Source organism: Trachypithecus francoisi, unplaced genomic scaffold, assembly GCF_009764315.1.
Source record: "Trachypithecus francoisi isolate TF-2019V2 unplaced genomic scaffold, Tfra_2.0 Lachesis_group21, whole genome shotgun sequence".
In the NCBI taxonomy this organism is placed as follows: Eukaryota; Metazoa; Chordata; class Mammalia; order Primates; family Cercopithecidae; genus Trachypithecus; species Trachypithecus francoisi.
This window is the reverse complement of record NW_022681467.1, coordinates 36,891,370-36,914,218: the sequence shown is the minus strand read 5'-3', so window position 1 is coordinate 36,914,218 and position 22,849 is coordinate 36,891,370.

The window sequence follows — 22,849 nt, the reverse complement described above, 5'->3', positions numbered from 1 at the left end:
TGAATGGATAAATGAAATATGATATATACGTATCATGGACTATTGTTTAGCCTTAAAATGGAAAGGAATTCTTTTTTTTTTTTTTTTTTGGACAGAGTCTTGCTCTGTCGCCCAGTCTGGAGCGCAGTGGTGCGATCTCAGCTCACTGCAAGCTCCGCCCTCTGAGTTCACGCCATTCTCCTGCCTCAGCCTCCTGAGTAGCTGGGACTACAGGCACCTGCCACCACGCCCGGCTAATTCTTTGTATTTTTAGTAGAGACGAGGTTTCACTGTGTTAGCCAGAATGGTCTTGATCTCCTGACCTCATGATCCACCTGCCTCGGCCTCCCAAAGTGCTGGGATTACAGGCGTGAGCCACGGCGCCCGGCCCAAGATAAGTACTTGTTTTAGCTAGCTAGGTTTCTGGTAGTTTTAGTAGTGGTAGTAGGATGATGAAAACAGCGTACTTTTCATTCTCTTCTGGTTGGGCTACATCTTGAAATGTAACTTCACTTTTATGAGGTATCTAAATTAGTCAAACTCTTAGAAAGTAGCATGGTAGTTGCCAGGGGCTGGGGGAAGAGTGAAAGGAGAATAGTTATTTGATGGGTATAGTGTTTGAGTTTTGCAAGATGAAAAAGTTCTGGGGATCTGTTGGTCAACAGTGTGAATGTGCTTAACACTACCTAACTGTACACTTAAAAATGGTTAAGACAGGCTGGGCACGGTGGCTCACACCTGTAATCCCAGCACTTTGGGAGGCTGAGGCAGGCTGATCACCTGAAGTCAGGAGTTCGAGACCAGCCTGGCCAACATGGCAAAACCCCGTCTCTACTAAAAGTACAAAAATTAGCCTGGCATGGTGATGGGTGCCTATAATCCCAGCTACTCAGGAGGCTGAGGCAGGAGAATCGCTTGAACCTGGGAGGCAGAGGTTGCAGTGAGTCAATTCGCGCCACTGCACTCTAGCCTGGGTGACAAGAGTGAGATTCCATCTCAAAAGAAGAAAAAGATGGCTGAGACAATAAATTTTATGTTATGGTTTTTTTGTTTTTTGTTTTTTTTGTTTTTTTTTTAACCACAATGTTTAAAAAATAAAGGTAGGCTGGATACAACAGCTGATGTACCTCTAGTTGTTAACAGTTAATTGTCATCCTTCAGTGGCCAGCCTCTGAGTGGGATGTGGTGGTAATTAGAACAGCAACAGTAGCTGCAGCAACTATGATTTATTGAGTGTTTCCTGTATCTCAGACAGCATGCTAAATCCTTTTGTGTACTTCTTATCAATTCACTGAATGTCATGTCAGCTGTATGAGGTAGGTAGGCATTAATAGCTCCTCATTTTACCAATGAGGGAATAGATTGTGAGGACTTACGTCATTTGCCCAGGAATACACAGTCCACAGTGGTAGGGCTCTAGGACACAAACCCAGCTCTGTCTGATGTTAGGGTCTTAACTGCATTATCAGCTACTGTTTATTCACCCATTCAGTCACTGAAAATGATTATTATGTGCTAGACATTGTGCTTATATGCTAGGGAAACAGTGGATATAGGCCCTGACCTTACTTACAGAGCTTACAGCCTAGCCAAAGTGAAAGACAGTAAGCAGGAAAAGAATCAGATGAAGATCCAGACAAATTTTGATAAATGTTATGAAAGAAACAATTAGGATGCTGTGATAGAGAATAATTCAGCTTGGATTTGGGGGAGCCAACAAAGACATTTAGATAGGATGTTCAGAGAAAGTCTAACATTCCTTTCTTAAGACAAGAAGGTAGATTTCAAAGAGGCAAAGGGGAAGATAGCTCAGAAGTCCTCTGTTGCAGTTATAAATGAGTGTCTGAAAATGTGTATCCGAATGGCCTTGTGATGAAAGAATCCTAGTCCTGCTTAATTCGAGCAGTGCTCCCTTGTCCCAGCGGGCCACTTCACCTCAAAGTCCTCCTTTTTGTGGGGGAAAAATAGAACTTTATCTAGATCAGTTTTTGGTTGTATTAGTTAATGGTAATAGGATGATGAAAACACAGCTTCCATTTAATTCTCTTCTGGTTGGGCTACATCTTGAATGCTTTATTCAGTTCTAATTGCCACATTTTTAGAGAAATGCAGATGAATTAGAATGTATTCGAGGAGAAGTTCGTTAGAGAGAATGTGCAATAATTCAGGACACTTAGCTGCAGAAGTAAATACTGAAAGGGGAAATGATCTTCAACTGTGTGAAAAGCTGATACATAGAAAAGAGAGTTGACTCGTCATTTAGTAAAAAGAGTTGATTTATGTCCAAAAGACAAATCTAAAAGCTGGGAACCAGGTCCAACTAAGAAAGGGACTTTGTAATAAATTGTCATAAATGATAATGAGCTCCTAGACTTGATAATCAACTGGAGACTGGATAACAGATTGCTGGAGGATTTTTTAATTAGGAAAGAAGTTGGACGGCATATATTGTCCCATTCCTCCATATTGGGTATTTTTTTGTTTTGTTTCTTCTTTTATTTTTTTATTTTTTGTTTTATGTGTTGGATATCTCTAAGTTATTTTAGAACTATGGCTTTATGGCCACAGGCAAATAGAATATATAATATATAGTTTTAAGTAAAGTGCTCATGTGTACCCCTACAGAAGTTAAACCAAAAGCTCATCTGTAGCTATTAGAAGTTTGAAATGTAAAGGAGCACTACTTGGTATTTGACCCAGTTACATACTCTGTAAGGACCTCTACTCTGACATCATTAGCTTCTCACTTTCTCACTTGTTATTTGTAACAACCCATGTATTTTGGGAAATGTGCTAACATTTTTTCCACTTATGTATTTCTTCAACTTTTAACTTTTTGTTTTGAATACATAGCACATTAGCATTGTTCAGAATTTAGAAGGAGCTACAGGGAAAAGCATCCCTCAAACACATCTCCCTCTTCCCCTCCCCAGGGGGCAAACACTATTATTAGTTTCTCACATATTTTTCTAGAGGTATTTCTAGTGTATAATTTTTATTCTGCGCTTTGCTTTTTTAAAAGCTTAACATAAATCAAGATACGTTGAAGGTTAATCGTAGCAGCATAAAAAGCACCTCCCTCGTTCTTTTTCACGAGTGCGTATTACTCTATTGTATAGATGTGCCATAATCAATTTGACTATCTCCTTTTGATGGGTGATTAGGTTATTTCCAGTCCTTTGCCATTACCATGCTGATAGTAGATTACCTTATACATGTATGACTTCATATGTGTGCAAAATATATCAGCAGGCTGCCTTCCTAGAGGCAGAGCCTGGTGAGTCAGGGAATGAGCATTTATAATTTTGTTCTTGTTAAATATTTCTTAATAGAAGTCTTACCAGTTTTCACTCCAGCAAGCAGTGTGTGAGAGTGCCTAGTTCTGCAAACCCTTGCCAACTCAGGATATTTTTATCCAACATTTCAAGCCTTTCCAAAGTAAGTGAAAGAAAAATAATCAGAGTAATTTTCATTTGTATTTCTCTTACTGTGAGTGAAATTGAGCGTTTTTTCTTGTGTGTAAGATCTTGCTGGACTTTGTAGTGAGGCCATTGAAGAAAATCGTCAATACAGACTAAGCCTGGAAGAGGGAAAAGGAACATCTTATCCACAGTGGTGAGCCAGAGAGAATTTTTCTTTCTTTCTTTCTTTTTTTTTTTTTTAACAAATGTTCTTGAGAGATTCGAGTGAGCTCACCTGTAAACTATCTGGCCCACACTGGAAAATTTCAATTAAAACAAAACAAATGTCATCTCAGAAGTAAAACCACATCCAGAACAATTTCTTTTTTACTGTTTAGTTTTAAATTTAATAAAGTAATTTACTTTGTACTTGGAACAAAATTTAGGATACAAGTACATTTAAAGTAACATGTTTAACTCTGAAAGGCACTGTCTCACACCTCCGAGAGTGCAATTTCTAACTACTTGGCTCTTATAATACCCTAGATTTGGTCCCAGCCTCCCCCCAACCCCCACTTTCTGTAGTTTCTCTGTAGATTTGAGCAGATTTTGGCAAAGACCAGAGTCTTTTCTTTGGGAACATTGGCACTACACAGCCTCCTTGCTCATTAGCAGTCTGACCCATTAATTCCCTGCAACACTTGTGACCAAACCAGTTCAATCCAGTTTTTCCTCTGGAAAAGGACCTTCGAGTTTTAGCAGCACAGATTTGCTTTGCTTTTTTCACATAGCTTCCCAGGTTCAAACCTGTGTTGGTTGGTTGATGGCAACACTATCCTTCTAGTTATCAAAAATCAAGGATCTAGTTATCCTTACTTAGATCAAAAATCTTGGAGTCATCCTTGATTCCTGTGGGTACAGTGTTCACATCTTCCTATCCATTCCTTTAGGAAATCTTTTCGGCTTTCCTTTCAAAACGTATCCAGAATCCAGCCACTTCTCCTTACCTCCATCTCTACCGTCCTGGTCCACGCTGCTGTGATGTCCTGCCTAGATTGATGTCTGACAGGGTTCCCTGCTTCTCCGCTGTTTTCCTACAGTCTATTCTCAACACAGCCAGCAGAGCCATGCTGAAGGACACGTGTCGGATCACAACAACCTTCTGCTCAAAGCCCTCTCTTGGCACTGCCCATCTCAGAGAGACTCAGATCATGGCATGTAGTGAGGCCCTGCACGAATCCCCTCACTGCTCCCCATCCCAGCCTCTTTGACCTTGTCTTCTACTACTGTCTCTCTACTACTGCCGCCCAGCTCTGCTGGCTTCCTTGCTGTTCTTTGAACATGTCAGACACATTCTCACCTCGAGGTCTTTGTACCAGCTGATGCCTGTGCCTGAAGTGTGCTTCCCCACATACCCAGATGGCTCACTTCCACACCTCTGAGTATTGGCTCCAGTGTCACTTTCTCAGTGAGGTCTCTTCTGACCACTGTATATCTAAATTGCAGTCTCACCCCTCCCATGCTCCACACTTCTTCAACCTTTCCCTGCTGTACTTTTCTTCTTCTACTTTTTACTCTGACACATAATTTCATTGTCTTATTTTATTTATTATCTCTCTCCCCCAAACTAGAATGTAAATTCCAGGAAGGCAGAGATTTCTGTCTTTTTTGTCTTCCCCATATACTGGCATGTCTGGCATAGGAAAAGCACTTAGTAAACATTTGTTAAATGAATTAACTATCTTTTCTCTACAAACTTGTTCCTCAAATTCTGCCAAATCTAAATTGAAACAAGCAGGTCTTGTATTTTGGTACCAGTCCTGGTAATGTGGATTAAATCCAAGAGCATTGATCCATATTTTTCTGGGGAATCTCACATTAGAAATAATGTGGCATCGTTTGGGTAAAAACCTTTGTGAAAGATTAAATATGACATGAGTAAGTTTAAGGAAGGTGATAAATGTGCTTAGACTGTATCTGGGGAATTAGATTTAGATTTAGATGCTACTCTTGAGAAGGCTATAGACAAATAAGAGCACATTCAGAGAGGAACAGTGGAGAGTGGTGCGGAGTCTCTGTCCCAGTCACACAAAGTGCAGGAACTGAGGATTATTGGTTTAGGGGAAGAGAAGACTTTTAGGGAACATGATTCTTTTTTTTCCAAAAAAATCACATTTTTCCAGTTGAAAAATGTGTCTGCTGGGCACAGTGGCTCACGCCTGTAATCCCAGCACTTTGGGAGGCTAAGACGGGCAGGTCGCCTGAGTCTAGGAGTTCAAGATCAGCCTGGGCAACATGGCAAAACCTCATCTCTACGAAAAAATAGCTGGGCATGGTATCGGCTACTTGGGAGGCTGAAGTGGGAGGATCACTTGAGTCTGGGAGTTTGAGGCTGCAGACAGCCATGATTGTACCACTGCACTCCAGCCTGGGTGATAGAGTGAGACCCTGCCTCAAAAAAAAAAAAAAAAAAAAGTATCATGTAGAAAGTCAAATATCTTGTTTGTATACCTAGAATCACCTCCTATTCCTGTGACCTCATCCATCACAAGCAGATCCAGCTTTTTTGGAACTTGAACATTAGTAAGGGGGACCCTCCTAAGAAAAAAAAAACTAAGAATAAAATTATAAAGATACAAAGTTAGATACAGGCTTTGGAAGGTGCCTGTGCATGAGAAGCGAGGGTCCCCGAAGCTTCGGCTGTAGTAGCTTCACAGGAAATCTACCACATTCAGATTTGTACAATAGCAAAACTGAATCCCTTCTAGCTCTCTAAGCATGCCGTGTTTTCCTCTCCCTCTACGATTTTTGTATAAAGTGTTCCCTTTGTCTACAACACCCTTTTCTCAACTTATCTACTTGGTAGTATTTATTCATCCTTCAAGCTCTAATCCAAAAACAACCTCCTCTATGAGGCCTTACCCCAAGTTCCCGGAAGACAGAGTTGGGTAGAAAGTCTTTTCCTATGCCCCACAGAACTTTGTGCATGTTTCCACTACAACACTCAGCTTATTGTCTGATTGGTGTTGATCATTTTGTTGATGACTTTGTAGATCATTTTGCTGATGATTTTGTTTATCTGTCTTCAGACTGTGTATCAGTCAGGTTGGGGTGCCGTAACAAGCTACTCCAAAAACCTCAGTTGCTTAAAGTGACAAAGGTTATTTCTTGTTCATACTGCATGTACATGGTGGGTCAGCTATTGTTCTTTTAGGACTCAGGCTAATAGAATAGCTGCCATCTGGAACATAACCAGTTGCAGGCCAAAGAATAAATAGTGAGGCAAAGCATATACTTTCTCCTAAAACTTTTGCCCTGGAGGTGATACATTTGTTCACATTTCATTAGTTTCACCTAACTTCAGATAGGCAGGGAAATCCAATGCATCCAGTGGAGAGAAAGGCCCAGAGCCCTGGTGGATAGCTTAATAACCACAACAGACTATTAGCTTCTTGAGTTATAGGGCTAGCTAGCATCTTTTCAAAAATCCTTGTATACCCAGTGCCTAGCACATAGTAAGTCCTCAACTCTATTTGAGAGAAAAAACAAATTTAGCAAATAAAACTTGCAGGAAAGTTTTGTTGTTTTTGGTGCTTACTGCAAGGAACCATTTCAGACATCTTTCTAGTGTCAATAGGTGCCAAGCTTCTGATCTTTGGAGATGTTCAGGTGTAGGCCATCCTAACCACCTGGTAGTGGTACTTAAGGTAAAATTCATGCAAAGGTGAGTGGTTAGAATATATGATCTCTGAAGTCTCTTTAATTCTGAGGCCTTTGTATTTATATCACAATCACCTTCTGAGATTGAGAAAGAACAAATTAGTGTTTACTTGAGAGGTGATATCTAACTAGAGCAGGCTATTTCTGTTGGTGACTAGACAAAAATTAGAATTGTTTGAGGGGGAAGGCTGGGCGCAGTGGCTCACACCTGTAATCCCAGCACTCTGGGAGGCCAAGGTGGGCAGATCACGAGGTCAGGAGATCCAGACCATCCTGGCTAACACAGTGAAACCCCATCTCTACTTAAAATACAAAAAATTAGCCGGGCATGGTGGTGGATGCCTGTGGTCCCAGCTACTTGGGAGGCTGAGGCAGGAGAATGACATGAACCTGGGAGGCGGAGCTTGCAGTGAGCTGAGATTGTGCCACTGCACTCCAGCCTGGGTGACAGATTGTTTGAGGGGGAAAAACAAGTAGAGAGCTCTAGCCTTGAGCCCTTGGCTGATGATGGTGATTACTAAATGCAGAAATTATTGTGACCCTTAAGTAACCAGAGGGCAAATTGAGGTCAGCTCTGGCCTTGACATTGCTTTGATGCTTGAGGATTTGGGGTTGGAAATAGACTTGAGTTCTTTGTAACTTTTTTGTTTTCAGCAGAAATCTGACAGTTCCAACCAGCAGATCCACTTACTCAACTGCCAAGGTCCTGTTCACACACATTCCTGAGGAGGGACAGTTTTCTACATGTTCTTTTTGTTATAGAGTCCTACTGACTTACCATGGCCTAATCACTAAGACTCACTTTAAAAGAGTTCTCTATTAATACATAAGAATAAGTAATACAGACCCTCTTCTGACAGTATAAAAGTGTTATAAATATTAAGGATCATAATAACTGTCAAGCCTTTTACCATTTATTTATTTATTTATTAGACATAGGGTCTTGCTCTGTTGCCCAGGCTAAAGTGCAATAGCATAATCCCAGCTCACTGCAGCTGCGACCTCCCAGGCTTTAGCAGTCATCCTGCCTCAGCTCCCAATTAGCTGTGACTACAAGCTTGCGTGCCACCATGCCAGCTAATTTTTAAATTTTTTTGTAGAGACGGAGTCTCCTTATGTTGCCCAGGCTGTTCTCAAACTACTGGGCTCAAGTAATCCTCTCTCCCTGGCCGCCAAAGTACTGGGATTACAGGTATGAGCCACTGGTCCAGCCTCTTTTTTCGTTTTTAGGAGACAGGATCTTGCTCTGTTGCCCACATTGCTGGAATGCAATGACAGAACCATAGCTCTCACTTTAGCCTCAGACTCCTAGGCTCATGAGATCCTCCCGTCTCAGCCTCCCAAGTAGCTAGGACTACATTGTCAAGCCTTTTTAAAGAACAAAACAAAACACTAGAATAATTCAGGTTGTAAAATCTTTGAACCCTCTGTAAGAAAAAAATGTCAAAATAGTTACAGGTAGTGGATTTATTGTTTAGTTGGTATTCAGAGTGAATATAGTCTAAAAGAGAACACTGAATTTAGAATCAGAATATCTGGCTCTGCCAAAAATATGCTGTGTGTGACTGGTCATATCACCTCTCCTTTCTTGCTCAATAGCTCCTCAATGCTGCAGTGGGAAAAGGCCGGTAATAACCAACTCAGGAGAGTATGGGGACGGATTGAGAGGGATATAGAAGTGCTTTGCAGGCTTTCGTGGACTTTGATGATGGAACTGAAGTGAAATCTGTTTTCTGTTTGGTCATGGAAACTTCCCAGAAAGCCAACTCATTTACTTAGGATTGGCCGGGGCAGCAGTAGGGTGGGTGGCTGCATCTGATTTTTGTTTCCAAGGTCAGTGTTTTCCAAAGGAAGGGAAGAGAGAAACATTTAAAACAATGTTTTTCAAAAATATAAATTTAAGCTTCATTTATGATACAAGATTTCTTTTTAAAATATCTCGAGCTTTTAATGTTTTTTAAATTATGAAAATGTCAAATGTACATAAGAGCATATATATGAGCCATATATATCCCAACCCAACTTGAACAATTGTAAGTTCATGGTCAAATTTATTTCATTTATTTCTACCCATCCCTCATTTTTTTCTGGGGGGTTGGGTTTTCCTCCCAGTAAATCCTATATAACAAATTATTTTACCCATAAATATTTGAGTGTGCATCACCAACTGATTAAGGCTTTTGTTTGTAACATAACTGAAATACCATTATCATACATAGCAATATTAACAGTAATTCTTTAATGTCGTTTACTGCCTCCTGTGGTAGATGGGCTCCAAAAAATGGAGATGCAACCCCAGCTTCATCTATGACAGGTAAAGAATAGCCCATTTTCTTAATCTATAGAGAACACTTAAAATCCCATAGGAAAAGGGACAAAAGATAATTTTATACAAAATCATCAATGGCATGTGAAAAGATATTCAGCCTTGTCCATAAAGAAATGTAGGTTCCAAATAACAGTAATTAGTGTTTTATATATCAAATTAACCAAGACTAAAAATAGCAAGAATATGCAGTGATAGCGAGTGCATCCTCAGTTCTGTGGTGGTAACAGCGAAAATCAGTACAGTTTACTTGAAACACAATTTTGTATTTTGCTAACAATATTTTAAATGCCACTGCAATGCTACTTGCAAGAAATTCAGTATTTCAGAAATTCTCAAATGTATAAAAACATGTGCAGGGGTGGTCACCGAGTCATTGTAATAGTTAAAAACCTGGAGAAATGTAAATGTCTCTTAACAGGAGAATGGTTAAATAAATCATGATTCATCCATAACCTAGAATGCTGAAGTTGTTTAAAAGACTGAGGTAAACTAGAGATGGTGACATGGAAAGATATTGAAATTAAATAATTGTGAGATGAAAACTCAGAGACAAAATAGGATGTAAAAACACAATTCCATTTTTGGTTTTTTAAAAGAATTAATTATAGTAAGCTATGCCTGGGAAACATACCTGAAATCATATATACTCCACTGTTAACAATGGTTTATCTCTGGAGGTGAATAGGAAGGATTTGCACTTTCCTTCTGAGAGAGAAATTTCCACTTAGAGCTTAATTTGAAACAAAGTAAAAAGGATCAATTTCAAAGTTGTTGCTAGCAATACATAGTGGAATGCTACCTATGGATTTTTATTTTGGAATGGGTTTAGGTTTATGTATGGTCTGTTATACACCATGATTAACTTTTAAATGCGTTTCATGGTGTAGAATGTGAAGTCAATTACTATAGAATACTCAAGACTATATTCATATCTGTCAGGTCAACCTCATAATCACATTCTTTACACCCTTTTTCTTTTTCTACTTAATCTTTAAAGTATTATCTTAAAATCTCCCACTACAGTTATGTTTCTGTAATTCTGTCAGCTTCTACCATTATTTCCGTTTTTAATGATAAACCCTGGGTGATATATGTTCAAGAGGACTGCAGGCTGACTATCATAATGCTTGGAAAGAGTCTGTCGAGAGTTGCTTTCTAAATATTTGATTTCCTTCATTGAGTTCTTATTCTTCCAATTCACTCCTCAGAATTTTTTTAAGTTCCTAATTCAGTCCATAATTTAAAGCTAAATACTTTAATATTTATACTGCAGTGCTGAAATATACTGGCAATTGACTGCAGCTTTGCTAATTTAGTGAATTGAGCAAGTACCAATTCCCAAAGACAGATTTTTTAAAAAAGTTATGCACTCTTGTTTTTATTTTCCCATTTATGTATTTGTTTGTTTATTTATTTTTTGAGATGGAGCCTTACTCCGTCGCCCAGGCTGGAGTGCAGTGGCGCAATTTTGGCTCACTGCAACCTCTGCCTCCTGGGTTCAAATGATTCTCCTGCCCCAGCCCTCCCAATAGCTGGGATTATAGGCAGGTATCACCACTACCTGGCTAATTTTTTGTGTTTTTAGTAGAGACGGGGTTTCACCATGTTGGTCAGGCTGGTCTCGAACTCCGGACCTCAAGTGATCCTCTCATCTCGGCCTCCCAAGTGCTGGGATTACAGATGTGAGCCACTGCACCCGGCCCCATTTAAAAGATCCATTTACAAGGCAGAAAGTTTCAAGATGGGGCATGTAAAGGATTGTACAAAGAATGACAAAATGCAAACGTCACCTGGCCTTTCCTTCTAAATCTGTTTTGACCACACCTTACATTTCTATCAGCTCACTTCACTAGGGCTTGACTTAGACAATAGCATGTTTCCACATGGTAGTACCTCATTTATCAGACATGCTCCATGAGTGTCTTTTGGATAGATGATTTCTGGATAATTAGAACTTTGCTATTTAAGCACCACTTTTTAACCCCTTTAAAAACACATAACAAATAAACCCAAGCTTACCTAAATGGGTAATGTTGCTAAAAACAGCCACCTTAGTAAGTATCCAGGTGATGGGGATATGGGTGTTCATTGTCAGTCTCTTTCAACTTTGCCATTTGTTTGAAATTTTTCTTAATAAATGCTGGGGGAAAGTATTACTTCAAAAGGTCTGTAGCCTTTATTGCAACAATCTGGAGGTTTCTCAGAGAGCTCACTGTGTGGAGTGGTTCAAGTTGCAGGCTCTGGAGCAAGACTGCTCGGGTTCTTATTCAGCCTTTGTTGCCTCCTAGTTGTGTGCGCTTCAGGCAGTTACTGTGCTTTTCTGAGCCTTGTCCTTCTTGTCTGTAAAACGAGAATGATTATAGTGCCTTTTCTTGGGTTTATTATGAGTGAAATGAGGGGATGTGTATAAAAGCACTTCCAACAATATGAAACACTCAGTAAACACTGGCTGTGGCTGCCACTGCTGCCACTACTGCGTTTTTGTCATCGCCTGTTGTCAATGGTCCACCTACCCAGAACATGGTTAGTGGTGGTACCCTCCTTGGTCATTTATTCGAATGATAATTTAGGGCTACTTTGAGACTTTTTATTTTTTTAAGAGACAAGGTCGTGCCCTGTCATCCAGGCTGGAGTGTAGTGGCATGATCCTTGTTTACTGTAGCTCTGAACTCTTGGGCTCAGGTGATCCTCCCACCTCAGCCTCCTGAGTAGCTGAGACTACAGGCGCACACCATTGTTCCTGAGTAATGTAAAAAAATTATTTTTTTGTAGAGATGGGATCTCCCTATGTTGCCCAGGGTAATCTCGAACTCCTGGCCTCAAATGATCCTCCTACGTTGGCTTCCCAAAGTGCTGGGATTACAGACGTGAGCTGCTGTGCCTGGCCAAGACTTAATTTTGGGACCATTGCCAAAAATCAAATCCATCTTCATGTTTTCCACTTCTCAGCCTTAGTAAGTAACATATCAGGAACACTATTTACCTTTTCCTCAGTGAAACCCAGTCCCCATTACAAATAGTAGTTCTGGCCCCTGTGCCTGGGGTGCTTGTGTTGTGTCGCTAGGGCTCTGCAATTAGCGTCTCCTGATGCTGCCTGGCCTTCTGGTGTGCTCATGCTCTTTTTCCTTTGTGTTGGTGCTACTTCCAGATTAGTAGGTCTGCATCTCTCTTACCTCTCCTCTGGCAAACCTGATGTTCACAGGCACTGCCATTCAGCTTTTCTAGGGCCGCAGTAAATATTTCCAAGGTGAGTCAGGAAGCAGCGCAAGAATGGTGTCGCCTATATTGAAACCTTAGAAATGTAAATGCTGACCCTCTTCTATAGAACAGAGTGCTATAATTTGCTGTCCTCTACCTTTCTTGGTTTCGATGTCCTTCCTGAGGTTTTTATCATATTCAGAGTTGTGCAGCCATCCCCACTATCTAATTTCAGAACATTTTCATCGCCCGGTGACTCATTAGCAGCCACTCCCCCTTCTCCCCTACCGTCAGTCCCTGGCAACCACTAATCTACTATCTGCCTCTATGGATATGCCTCTTCTGGACATTTCGTATAAATGGGAATCATACAGTTATGTGACATTTTATCTGACTTCTTTCACTTAGCATCAGGATCATCCATGTTGCAGCATGCATCAGAACTTCATTCTTTTTTATGGCTGAAGAATCCATGGTATGGATATATCATATTTTACTTATCCATTCACCAGCTGATAGACATTTGGGTTGTTTCTACCTTTTGGCCATTATTTGAATAATGCTGCTATGAACATTTGTGTACATATTTTAGGGTGGACATGTTTTTATTTATCCTGTGTACATACCTAGGAATTAAATTGCTGGATTTTTTTTTTTTGAAACGGAGTTTAGCTCTCATTGCCCAGGCCAGAGTGTAATGGCGCGATCTTGGCTCACCACAACCTCCGCCTCCCAGGTTCAAGCAATTCTCCTGCCTCAGCCTCCTGAGTAGCTGGGATTACAGGCTTGCACCACCATGCCTGACTAATTTAGCATTTTTAGTAGAGATGGGGTTTCGCCATGTTGGTCAGGCTGGTCTTGAACTCCTGACCTCAGGTATTCCGCCTGCCTTGGCCTCCCAAAGTGCTGGGATTACAGGCGTGAGCCACTGCACCCAGCCAAATTGCTGGATCTTATGGCAACTCTGTGTTTAACATTTTGAGGAACTGCCAAACAGTTTTCCAAAGTAGCTACACCATTTCACATTTTCATCAGCAATGCATGAGGGCTCCAGTTTCTCTGCATCCTCACCTATACTTGTTATCTGTCTCTATAATTACAGCCATCTTGGTGGATGTGAAGTGGTATCTCATTGTGGTTTTGATTTGTGTTTTCCTAATAACGAATGATGTTGAGCACTTTTTTATGTGCTTACTGGCCATTTGTATATTTTCTTTGGAGAAATGTCTATTCAAATCCTTTACCTATTTAAAAATTATCTTTCTGTGGTTGAGTTGTAAGAGTTCTTTATATAATCTGGATATACTTTACCAGATACATGGTTTGCAAATCTTTCTGTGGGTTGTCTGTCTTTTCACTTTCTTGATGGTGACCTTTGAAGAACATAAATTTTTAATTTTGATGACATCCAATTTATCTGTTTTTTCTTTTGTCATTTGTGCTTTCAGATATTCTACTTAATGTCTTCCATAACTTGTCTGAAAATCTGATTTGCTCACTGGGTCCATAACTGTATTATTCTTAGTTTCCCTGATTTAGGATCATAAAGCACTTGATTTAAAATGTTTGCCAGTGATGTATATGTAAAGGAGCTTAGAAATGTTGATGCTCTTTGAGGTGGTAAGCCCATTCCTGTGCACTTAACCTCAGGAAATAACGTGATAGAAGAAAAACATCCTATATGCCCAGAGATGTTCATTTCACTGTCACCCATGAGATTGGCATGCTTTTCAACAGCAGGGGTGGATAAGTCAAACCCATTGTGCTACATTGTTAGGTAGCTATTAAATGTAGTAATTATCAAGCTTGTGTAACAAAAACGTTTATAACGTAGTGTTTGGTGAAAAAGCACAAGTGTGTGCTCACTGTGATAAAAATATGTATAAAATATCTGGACTAAATGAGAAGGTATACAAAGTTACAGATTTATTAAATTTTATTTAAATTACATTTTATCTTTATAATTAAAAATTAAGTAAAAAATGTGTGCATATTTCACATTGGTGGGGGAAGGGATGACAAGTTGTTAGAGTGGGTTTATGTTTACCCTCCCCTTCAGATTTTTAAAAATTATTTTCATTATCATGACTGTGAAAGTTAGGTTTATAAATCTAAAAAACAGTAGCCGTGTTTGTTTACTGAGAATTTAACTAGAGATATTTTAATTTTCTTTACATTTTTATATCAAATCCAAATACTGATAACTTGATTTTAGTATTAGAATTACTATTGTTTTGGTCATTAGAGCATTATAATTTGCTAAAACGAAAAGTAGTAATGATGATTGTCATTATATATTAGTAATAGGGCTCACAGAAGCCCTTTTCTCATGGCATTCTGTGAAACAAATTATTATTTTCTTTTTGAGGTATCAACTCTTTAATTTAGGTATTTTATATATAAAACCATTGATTTTGTTTTCAGGTTAGTTTTCTGCCTTAGCTGTTTTCTTTCTTAGCATTTTAAAAGTGTGAAGTCAATCTGTTTTATTAAAAGTTCGGCCGGGCGCGGTGGCTCAAGCCTGTAATCCCAGCACTTTGGGAGGCCGAGGCGGGCGGATCACAAGGTCAGGAGATCGAGACCATCCTGGCTAACACGGTGAAACCCCGTCTCTACTAAAAAATACAAAAAACTAGCCGGGTGAGGTGACGGGCGCCTGTAGTCCCAGCTACTCGGGAGGCTGAGGCAGGAGAATAGCGTGAACCCGGGAGGCGGAGCTTGCAGTGAGCTGAGATCCGGCCACTGCACTCCAGCCTGGCGACAGAGCAAGACCCCGTCTCAAAAAAAAAAAAAAAAAAAGTTCAATACATCTAAATTCACAAGTAAGAGATGTTATGTAATGTCTGGATACTGTAATGATTATTTGTTTCTGGTTTCCTCTTCTTTCTCCTTTCCTTTCTTTTTAAAAAATACTTAAAAGCGTATGTGAAGATTACTTACAATTCTTTTTTGTTATTATACCTTAAGTTCTAGGGTACATTCGTATACATGTGCCATGTTGATGTGCTGCACCCATTAACTTGTCATTTACATTAGATATATCTCCTAATGCTATCCCTCCCCCACCCCACAACAGGCCCCGGTGTGTGATGTTCCCCCACCCTGTGTCCAGGTGTTCTCATTGTTCATTTCCCACCTATGAGTGAGAACATGCGGTGTTTGGTTTTCTGTCCTTGTGATAGTTTGCTTAGAATGATAGTTTCTAGTTTCATCCATGTCCCTGCAAAGGACATGAACTCACTCTTTTTATGGCTGCATAGTATTCCATGGTGTGTATGTGCCACATTTTCTTAATCCAATCTATCATTGATGGACATTTGGGTTGATTCTAAGTCTTTGCTATTGTGAATAGTGCTGCAGTAAACATATGTGTGCATGTATCTTTATAGCAGCATGATGTATAATCCTTTGGGTATATGCCCAGTAATGGGATGGCTGGGTCAAATGGTATTTCTAATTGTAGATCCTTGAGGAATCACCACACTGTCTTCCCCAATGGTTGAACTAGTTTACAGTCCCACCAACAGTGTAAAAGTGTTCCTATTTCTCCACATCCTCTCCAGCACTCTCTCCACATCCTCTCCAGTACATCCTCTCCTGACTTTTTAATGATCGCCATTCTAACTGGTGTGAGATGGTATCTCATTGTGGTTTTGATTTGCATTTCTCTGATGACCAGTGATGATGAGCATTTTTTCATGTGTCTGTTGGCTGTATAAATGTCTTCTTTTGAGAATTGTCTGTTCATATCCTTTGTCCACTTTTTGATGGGGTCATTTGATTTTTTCTTGTAAATTTGTGTAAGTTTTTTGTGGATTCTGGTATTAGCCCTCTGTTAGATGGGTAGAATGTAAAAATTTTCTCCCATTCTGTAGGTTGCCTGTTCACTCTGATTGTGGTTTCTTTTGCTGTACAGAAGCTCTTTAGTTTAATTAGATTCCATTTGTCAATTCTGGCTTTTGTTGCCATTGCTTTTGGTGTTTTAGTCATGAAGTCCTTGCCCATGCCTATGGCCTGAATGGTATTGCCTAGGTTTTCTTCTAGGATTTTTATCGTTTTTGGTCTAACATTTAAGTCTTTAATCCATCTTGAATTAATTTTTGTATAAGGTGTAAGGAAGGTATCTAGTTTCAGCTTTCTACATATGGCTAGCCAGTTTGCCCAGCACCATTTATTAAATAGGGAATCCTTTCCCCGTTTCTTGTTTTTGTCAGGTTTGTCAAAGATCAGATGGGTGTAGATGTGTGGTATTATTTCTGAGGGATCTATTCTGTTCCATTGGTCTATATCTCTGTTTTGGTACCAGTACCATGCTGTTTTGGTTATTGTAGCCTTGTAGTTTAAAGTCAGGTAGTGTGATGCCTCCAGCTTTGTTCTTTTTGCTTAGGATTGTCTTGGCAATATGGGCTCTTTTTTGGTTCCATATGACCTTTAAAGTAGTTTTTTCCAATTCTGTGAAGAAAATCACTGGTAGCTTGATGGGGATGGCATTGAATCTATAAATTACCTTGGGCAGTATGGCCATTTTCACTATTGATTTTTCCTATCCATGAGCATGGAATGTTCTTCCATTTGTGTGTGTCCTCTTTGATTTCGCTGAGCAGTGGTTTGTAGTTCTTCTTGAAGAGGTCCTTCACTTCCCTTGTAAGTTGGATTCCTAGGTATTTTATTCTCTTTGAAGCAATTGTGAATGGGAGTTCACTCATGATTTGGCTCTCTGTCTGTTATTGGTATATAGGAATGCTTGTGATTTTTGCACATTGATTGTGTATCCTGAGACTTTGCTGAAGTTGCTTATCAGCTTAAGGAGATTTTGGGCTGAGACGATGGGGTTTTCTAAATATACAGTCATGTTGTCATCTGCAAACAGGGACAATTTGATTTCCTCTTTTCCTAATTGAATAGCCTTTATTTCTTTCTCTTGCCTGATTGCCCTGGCCAGAACTTCCAACACTGTTTTGAATAGGAGTGGTGACAGAGGGCATCCCTGTCTTGTGCCAGTTTTCAAAGGGAATGCTTCCAGTTTTTGCCCATTCAGTATGATATTGGCTGTGGGTTTGTCATAAATAGCTCTTACTATTTTGAGATATGTCCCATCAATACCTAGTTTATTGAGAGTTTTTAGCATGAAGGGCTGTTGAATTTTGTCGAAGGCCTTTTTGCGTCTATTGAGATAATCATGTGGTTTTTGTCTTTGGTTCTGTTTATGTGATGGATTACGTTTATTGATTTGCATATGTTGAACCAGCCTTGCATCCCAGGGATGAAGCCAACTTGGTCATGGTGGATAAGCTTTTTGATGTGCTGCTGGATTTGGTTTGCCAGTATTTTATTGAGGATTTTTGCATCGATGTTCATCAGGGATATTGGTCTAAAATTATCTTTTTTTGTTGTGTCTCTGCCAGGCTTTGGTATCAGGATGATGTTGGCCTCATAAAATGAGTTAGGGAGGATTCCCTCTTTTTCTGTTGATTGGAATAGTTTCAGAAGGAATGGTCCCAGCTCCTTTTTGTACCTCTGGTAGAATTCGGCTATGAATCCATCTAGTCCTGGACTTTTTTTGGTTGGTAGGCTATTAATTATTGCCTCAATTTCAGAACCTGTTATTGGTCTATTCAGGGATTCAGATTCTTCCTGGTTTAGTCTTTGGAGGGTGTATGTGTCCAGGTTTTTATCCATTTCTTCTAGATTTTCTAGTTTATTTGCATAGAGGTGTTTATAGTATTCTCTGATGGTAGTTTGTATTTCTGTGGGATCGGTGGTGATATCCCCTTTATCCTTTTTTATTGCGTCTATTTGATTCTTCTCTCTTTTCTTCTTTATTAGTCTTGCTAATGGTCTATCAATTTTGATCTTTTCAAAAAACCAGCTCCTGGATTCATTGATTTTTTGAAGGGTTTTTTGTGCCTCTATCTCCTTCAGTTCTGCTCTGATCTCAGTTATTTCTTGTCTTCTGCTAGCTTTTGAATGTGTTTGCTCTTGCTTCTCTAGTTATTTTAATTGTCATGTTAGGGTGTCAATTTTAGATCTTTCCTGCTTTCTCTTGTGGGCATTTAGTGCTATAAATTTCCCTCTACACACTGCTTTAAATGTGTCCCAGAGATTCTGGTATGTTGTGTTTTTGTTCTCATGGGTTTCAACGAACATCTATTTCTGCCTTCATTTTGTTATGTACCCAGTAGTCATTCAGGAGCAGGTTGTTCAGTTTCCGTGTAGCTGAGTGGTTTTGAGTGAGTTTCTTAATCCTGAGTTCTAGTGTGATTGCACTGTGGTCTGAGAGACAGTTTGTTATAATTTCTATTCTTTTACATTTACTGAGGAGTGCTTTACTTCCAACTATGTGATCAGTTTTGGAATAAGTGTGATGTGGTGCTGAGAAGAATGTATATTCTGTTGATTTGGGGTGGAGAGTTCTATAGATGTCTATTAGGTCCGCTTGGTGCAGAGCTGAGTTCAATTCCTGGATATCTTTGTTAGCTTTCTGTCTCATTGATATGTCTAATGTTGACAGTGGGGTGTTAAAGTCTCCCATTATTATTGTGTGGGAGTCTAAGTCTCTTTGTAGGTCTCTAAGGACTTGCTTTATGAATCTGGGTGCTCCTGTATTGGATTCTTATATATTTAGGATAGTTAGCTCTTCTTGTTGAATTGATCCCTTTACCATTATGTAATGGTCTTGTCTCTTTTGATCTTTGTTGGTTTAAAGTCTGTTTTATCGGAGACTAGGATTGCAACCCCTGCTTTTGTTTGTTTTCCGTTTGCTTGGTAGATCTTCCTCCATCCCTTTATTTTGAGCCTATGTGTGTCTCTGCATGTGAGATGGGTCTCCTGAATACAGCAAACTGATGGGTCTTGACTCTTTATGCAATTTGCCAGTCTGTGTCTTTTAATTGGAGCATTTAGCCCATTTACATTTAAGGTTAATATTGTTATGTGTGAATTTGGTCCTGTCATTAGGATGTTAGCTGGTTATTTTGCTCATTAGTTGATGCAATTTCTTTCTAGCATTGATGATCTTTACAATTTGGCATGTTTTTACAGTGGCTGGTACCAGTTATTCCTTTCCATGTTTAGTGCTTCCTTCAGGAGCTCTTGTAAGGCAGGCCTGGTGGTGACAAAATCTCTTAGCATTTGTTTGTCTGTAAAGGATTTTATTTCTCCTTCACTGATGAAGCTTAGTTTGGCTGGATATGAAATTCTGGGTGGAAAATTATTTTCTTGAAGAATGTTGAATATTGGCCCCCACTCTCTTCTGACTTGTAGAGTTTCTGCCAAGAGATCTGCTGTTAGTCTGATGGGCTTCCCTTTGTGGGTAACCTGACCTTTCTCTCTGGCTGCCCTTAATATTTTTTCCTTCATTTCAACTTTGGTGAATCTGACAATTATGTGTCTTGGAGTTGCTCTTCTCGAGGAGTATCTTTGTGATGTTCTTTGTATTACCTGAATTTGAATGTTGGCCTGCCTTGCTAGGTTGGGGAAGTTCTCCTGGATAATATCCTGCAGAATGTTTTCCAACTTGGTTCCATTCTCCCCATCACTTTCAGGTACACCAGTCAGATGTAGATTTGGTCTTTTCTCCGTATTTCTTGGAGGCTTTGGAGGCTTTGTTCGTTTCTTTTTACTCTTATTTCTCTAAACTTCTCTTCTTGCTTCATTTCATTCATTTGATCTTCAATCAGTGATACCCTTTCTTCCGTTTGATCAAATTGGCTACTGAAACTTGTGCATGCATCACATAGTTCTTGTGCCATGGTTTTCAGCTCCATCAGGTCACTTAAGGACTTCTCTACACTGTTTATTTTAGTTAGCCATTTGTCTAATCTTTTTTCAAGGTTTTTAGCTTCTTTGCAATGGTTTCAAAAATCCTCCTTTAGCTTGGAGAAGTTTGTTATTACCAATCGTCTGAAGCCTTCTTCTCTCAACTCGTCAAAGTCACTCTCCGTCCAGCTTTGTCCTGTTGCTGGTGAGGAGCTGTGTTCCTTTGGAAGAGAAGAGGCACTCTGATTTTTAGAATTTTCAGCTTTTCTGCTCTGGTTTCTCCCCATCTTTGTGGTTTTTATCTACCTTTGGTCTTTTATGATGGTAGCGTACAGATGGGGTTTTGGTGTGGATGTCCTTTCTGTTTGTTAGTTTTCCTTCTAACAGTCAGGACCCTCAGCTGCAGGTCTGTTGGAGTTGGCTGGAGGTCCACTCCAGACCTGTTTGCCTGGGTATCACCAGTGGAGGCTACAGAACAGCAAATACTGCAGAACGGCAGATGTTGCTGCCTGATCCTCCCTCTGAAAGCTTCATCTCAGAGGGGCACCTGGCTGTATGAGGTGTCAGTCAGCCCCTACTGGGAGATACCTCCTAGTTAGGCTACTTGGGGGTCAGGGACCCACTTGAGGAGGCAGTCTGTCCATTCTCAGATCTCAGACTCCATGCTGGGGGAACCACTACTCTCTTCAAAGCTGTCAGACAGGGACGTTTAAGTCTGCAGAAATTTCTGCTGCCTTTTGTTCAGCTATGCCCTGCCTCCAGAGGTGGAGTCTACAGACGCAGGCAGGCCTCCTTGAGCTGCGGTGGGCTCCACCCAGCTCGGGCTTCCTGGCTGCTTTGTTTACTTAAGCCTCAGCAATGGCGGATGCCCCTCCCCCAGCCTCGCTGCTGCCTTGCAGTTTGATCTCAGACTGCTGTGCTAGCAGTGAGCAAGGCTCCGTGGGCTTGGGACCCTGCGAGCCAGGTACGGGTATAATCTCCTGGTGTGCCATTTGCTACGGCCGTTGGAAAAGCGCAGTAGTGTCCTGATTTTCCAGGTACCATCTGTCACAGCTTCCCTTTCCTAGGAGAGGGAATTCCCCGACCCCTTGTGCTTCCTGGTTGAGGCGATGCCCTGCCCTGCTCCGTGGGGTGCACCCACTCTCTGACAAGCCCCAGCGAGATGAACCTGGTACCTCAGTTAGAAATGCAGAAATCACCCGTCTTCTGCATCGTTCACACTGGGAGCTGCAGACTGAAGTTGTTCCTGTTCGGCCATCTTGGAACCTCCCTGTGAAACAATTATTACAATTACTTTATACATAAGTAAATGAATCAACTCAGCTTTTGAAATAAGTTTCAAAGAGTGCTTAGCATAGTGGCTCATGCCTGTATTCCCAGCACTTAGGAAGGCCAAGGTGGGAGGATTGTTTGAGCCCAGGAGTTCGAGACCAGCCTGGGCAATGTGGTGAGAGACCCTCACTACTACTATTTTTTGTCTCTACAAAAAAAAAGTAGACAGGTGTGTTGGCACATGCCTGTAATCCCAGCTACTCGAGAGGCTGAGGCGGGAGGATCACTTGAGTCCAGGAGGTCAAGGCTGCAGTGAGCCATAATCGCACCATTGCACTCCAGCTTCGGCAACAGAGGGAGACCTTGTTTGAAAAAGTAAAATAAAATGAAATACATTTCAAAGAGCTCAGAGATGTAATAGTTTTTTATGAAACAATAAAGGTACCCAAAAAAAATAAGAAAAAGCTCAGTTACAAGGTCGGGCACTCAAGGTGAGACCACACTTTGAGTTCTTGTACACAGATAGAGAATGTACAGCTTGCTGGGCCACAAAGTGGTTCTGCGGATTCCCTGGATTCAGCTTTGGTTTCATCTGAGTAACAGTGATCTGGGGTATGTACAGCCAGTAACTGTAAGGTGATCGCTTTTCTGTGGCCTGGAATAAGTGTGGCAGGCAAGGAAAGGCCACAGAGGCCTGGCTCTTACAGCAGCCAGTCTTCCCAGGCACCCCCGCCCACCCCACCCCTTCCGTTCACATACTGCAGCTAACTTGGTCCCTGGGCCTGGCTTGGAAGAGACAGAGGCGTCATCTTGTTCTCATATGTGGGAAGGCTATGAAAAGAAAAACCCATGTTGGTCCAAAATGTAAACAAGAATTACACTAGGATCTTTTGTTCTCACTCTGACATGGTCAGAATTAATTTGGAGGTCCAAAAAGAGTGTGTTTTTGTTTTTTAATCTGAGTTGCTTAATGCAACGATATGTAGTGGGTGGTGGGAAAGAAACAAAAATACGTTGCTTAAGTCTATCAGTTGGTATTGGACCATCCCCAGGTCATTCTTCGGGGTCCAGTTTTTGTCATTGGGGGTTCCTAACTCAGACTTCTCATCCAAGTTGCTGATTGAACTTACTGTGAAAACACCTAGATGGTAGAAGGCAAGCAGTGGAATATCTCTGGGTATCTGAGAAATAT